Source organism: Ailuropoda melanoleuca, chromosome 18 (assembly GCF_002007445.2).
Source record: "Ailuropoda melanoleuca isolate Jingjing chromosome 18, ASM200744v2, whole genome shotgun sequence".
NCBI classification, from domain to species: domain Eukaryota; kingdom Metazoa; phylum Chordata; class Mammalia; order Carnivora; family Ursidae; genus Ailuropoda; species Ailuropoda melanoleuca.
Genome location: NC_048235.1, coordinates 14,867,694 through 14,872,529, shown reverse-complemented (window position 1 = coordinate 14,872,529; position 4,836 = coordinate 14,867,694).

Below are 4,836 nucleotides of genomic sequence, written 5' to 3'. Positions count from 1 at the left end.
AGGGAAATTAGACTCCTCTTTCAGTGATAGTAGAAAAGAATTTGTGACCCTCTGTATTCTGCCCCAGGCAGCAAATCTATAGCTTTGCGCTGAACAGGTAAACTAGGGAAATCACATTCCACTTTCAGTAACCTGAAATCGAGAAACTGGTAAGATGGCCAGTTAGCTATGATAAAGTAAAGCACAGGTAAGAGTAGAGGCCGGCGTAAAGCCAGCTGAGAAAGGGGAGACCAGTTATAGATACACTTTGTGAGGGTCTACATGGCTCCTGAGAGAGAGGGAGATGGAAAGAACAGCTAAGTCCTAATGGCCTTTTGATGCCAATCCTTATACCCCGTTATGATAAAACTTGCTATTCTTGAGGTTACTTACATGAGACATTGTTTCTTGAAACCAAGAATTTGTTGAGCCAGTTACTCACCATCTGTACACAATGTTTTTTACACAATGTTTTGACTTAAAAAAAAATGCTAATGTTACTGCATCTTCTGCAATGGCATTTACTTGTCAAAGTATTTCCCAGGTGAAATAGTCCTAAATGAAGTCTTTGGTACTAAAGTACAACTGTATGCATGCTGAAAAATCCCATCTCGAGTCTATAGTATGCTAAAATATGTGGAGAGAAGTCGAAAAACTCAGTTAATTTTGAAGGATTTTCTATCCGATATCAGTCACCTAGTTATTTGAATTCGAATTATTGACTGATTGTCTACCTGTTTTATCCTTCTATCCTACAGATTAGGCTGAGCCCTAGAAGGCAAAGAATGGGTGGCAGGAGAATAAGGCAGGATAGGTAAACCTCTCATTCATGGAAAATTCAGCCATGATTTGATGAGACCAATTGGGCCATGTTTCAACTATACAACAGTTATAAAAATGTTAGAAATTGATTCTTGAAGACATAAACTGTAAAATAGCACTCCTTATATAACATAATCTAAAGTTCCACTTTAATTTCCTTAGAAGTATATTGCCATTTAGATTTTTTAAGAGGGCAAAACTTTAGGGAATTATATGATTAGTGGGAAAAATTCAAATATTGTCTAAAAGGGAATTGGTCCATTTCTAAAAAATACATTAGTCTATAGCTAAAAATTCACAAACATTTCAAAATCAAATATTCAAAATTTTTCTTCTGCCATGTAAAATTCTACAGAATAAATCTGATTTTAAAGTCACTAGACTAGTTGAGTCTGTCTTTAAAATTGGATTTTTTCTCATGAGAAACACAACAGTTCGTATTCCACATGCATTTGAACTACTGAAGTAAAACCTTAGTGCATTTCATTAAATCTGAGATAAACACAAGCTGATTATTCTGGTCAGAACAAAAGTTGGTTTAGGTAGTAGAAATAAAATAAACATAACAAGTCCCCAACCTAAGCTTCTATTGAGTGAGAAGAGATGACTTGTCTTTTTTGTTATTGTTAAATTAAAGAAATTTATAGGACGCTCAATGACCATTGCTGAGAGAGTATGCTCCTTTTTTGGAGTTCCACATAGGTACAGAACAAGGGGCTACCTCTGGGGATTTTTAAAAAGTGCTGAAGAAATTGTCTAAGGACACATTTTGCTTCCATGCTGAAAAGTTCCATTTTTGTTACAAGGAATAAGGAAGAAAAAGTCCTGAATTTTTACATTGTTGCTTCTTTTTTTCATGTCAGAAAGAACCATCTCTCTCTCTCCCGCTAATGTTGGTGTTCTAATCACAACCATTTAATGCATTTCTAATATGAAAATTTTCAATCTGAAAAGACAGCATACAACAAGTTTAAACAGCACATCATTCTGTCACCCACTTGCAGAGATTTGTAATGGGATCAACAGACTGCATCACAAATAAACACCTAAATCACAGGGCGGAGGTCAGAACAAACCTCAAATAGCTTAGATATCATCTCGTGCTTTGCAGGACATTACGTTCAGGTAAATAGCAATGCACCCAAAGCCCTTTCTGGAAGAGAAATCATCATAGCCTTATGAAGGCTTAATTTTCTTTCTTGTTTATTAGATGCCATTTCAACTTCACAATGAAACAAATGCTTATCTTTCCTACAAAACAGCAAAACTGAAGGTGAAATTAAGCCATATATACATTTTTTTAAATTTGCCATGTGCTTATTTTGTCACTTTCTGGGTATTCTCTCTAAGGTATGTGTGTACGTTCAGAGTGTGGCCATTTTGTGCTCAGCGAAGATCCTTTTCTGTGAGTGAAAAGGTGTTTTAAGCAGTGGCAGGCAGCCACAATGGAAGGCTGGCCCTCAGAAGAGGGTGCCAGGCCCTACAGCACAAGCAAAGACTGCAGAAATTTGTGGAGATGGGGCGGGTAGGGCCTTCAAAACATTATTTAATAGGTAATAGATTCTAAACTGGGTATCAAATGAAATTGAAAATTTCTATGGATTTTGCTGTTTCTGTAAGTAGTTTTGCTTTTGGGGGGCAAGGATACAGTCATCTTCTACCCTATGATTTAACATTTAATTAAACTGAATGTTACCCTAATATATGCACACAAATTCAATACAAATTCAAACATTTCTAAGTAGTTTTTGATGCGAGCATTGCTGCATAAATCATCTTCCCTCTGCTCTTCCTAGAAATTACAAAAGAAAAAAACCTTCATTTTGAGCGAAACTAGATGAATGTAATCCCTAGAGTCTAAAATGAATGTACAAAATGTGAAAGAAGAAAGAAAGAAAGAAAGAAAGAAAGAAAGAAAGAAAGAAAGAAAAGAAGAAAGAAAGAAAGAAAGAGAAAGAAAGAAAGAAAGAAAGAAAGAAAGAAAGAAAGAAAGAAAGAAAGAAAGAAAAAGAGAAAGGGGGGGAAAGCTGAGCAGGCAGGCAAATTTGAAGAGGAAAAGCATGAGGAATTACAGGTGACCCAAGTGGGCAGAGCTCAGGAAATGGCAGAAAGTATACTTTCTGAAAATGGTTCCCTCAGCTAAAACATACAACTGTGTTCCTTGTAACAATTTGTGGAGAAATCAGGATTCAAGACCTAAGGCTTCTTGAACGTGGTTTGTCTCAAAGAGGTGGAGGAAATGAGCTACAGAAGAAGAAATGTAACAACTGGCCGGACACACTTGTAGGAAGCTATCTGTCTCCATGGCAGCAGAGGACAGAATCTGTTATATTAAAAAATACGGAAGGTTCCTCTGACTCTCCTCTTACCTAGAAAATTTCCACAAACTCTAACTCGTTTAATGATTGGGGGTGGGGGGGGACAGAAAACAACATCTAGGAACTGGGAAATTGTTGGTACAAAATACTGCAAGAAAATTTTTGAAAAAACAAAACAAAACAGTAAAACTTACAAACAGAGAAAGAACATTGACCAGAAAAAAATGGTGCAGGCAAAAAAAGTGACAATATTTTCTGATGGTTTAAAAAATCTTAATGAATCAGCTCTATGTAAGGGGATCACAGTTCAGAAATTTGATAACTTGAGAAATGATTAAATAATAGTAAATAAAATATGAGCTTGAAGAACTGATTTTAAAAAAAGAAAAAGAAAATAAAATTGGAAGGAACACTAGGAAGAATAGAAATTAAAGACAGTGTGCTAATGGATAAAGATGACAGATGAGAAAAGTACCTGAAATGAAATGAAGACAAAGAATCTGAAGGATCAGGAAGAAAGTACACAAAGCAGATAAAAGAATTCTAATAAAGAATTGGAATCTTGAGAAAACAAAACTGAATAACTAAATTTTAAGAAAATATTCTGGAAATAAAAGCAACCACAAAATGAGTATGACTATATGAAGAAGCATACCATATATTAGGGAAAATCAAACTGGAATGGCCAACACCAAAATGTATCCTAGGAAAACAGTTGTATTTTAAAGATAAAGAATTGGGGGACAGCAAGGCTAAAAAAATAAAGAGTTATTTATAAGGAGGGTAGAAGACTGGCCTCTGCTTTCCCAGGCAAAATTAAACTAAAGACAGCAAAGCAACACCCACAAGATACTGGAAAGAAGAAAGCATAAGGCAAATTGTCCTTCACTGCAAAAATTTTAGCAAAACATCCCTAAATGTGCAGTAATATAGGAAATACTGTTCCTAGGAGTTCTTTAAGAAACTACTGGAGAGTGAATCTCAGTGAACCAAGAGATAACAAAGGAAAATACGACAGAAGTATTTGTAATCATCACTAAATGTACGTATTGGTGAAAGTAAGACTTAAACAATATGGTCATAACACAAAACCATAGGCTATTTTGAGACACATTTAAAATAAAGTAATTCTTGGGGTGTGTGGGTGGCTCAGTCGGTTAAGCATCTACTTTCAACTCATGTCATGATCCCAGGGTCCTGGGATCGAGTCCTGTACCAGGCTCCTTGCTTAGTAGGAAGTCTGTTCCCTCTTCCTCTACCCCTTCCCCCTGCTCGTGCGCTCTCTCTCTCAAATAAATAAAATCTTTTTAAAAAAAGTAATTCCGAAATGCTGGAAATGAAGGAACAGTGTGCAATATGGTGCAGAAAGAAAGCAGAGAACACAATTTTCACATCAGACTAGGTAGCATTCACATCAAAACCTTTACATTTTATTCAATCTAAAATGGCATTGATTTTATGATTCACTATCATTTTATGTTTCATTAAAAAAGAATATATCCTGCCAATTGTGATTCAATACTTTCATGTCACTTAAGATTTTTATTCTGTACTTACTGAAATAGGTAGACTTATTAAAACAAAGATTTTTAAAAATCATATATCATTACTAGGCATTCAAAAGAGAAATATATCAATGAAACATATGGTTTATTATTTCCAGAAATTCTTGACATTCAGAGATGATTAATTTGAACCCACCACTAAGTGAAATTCA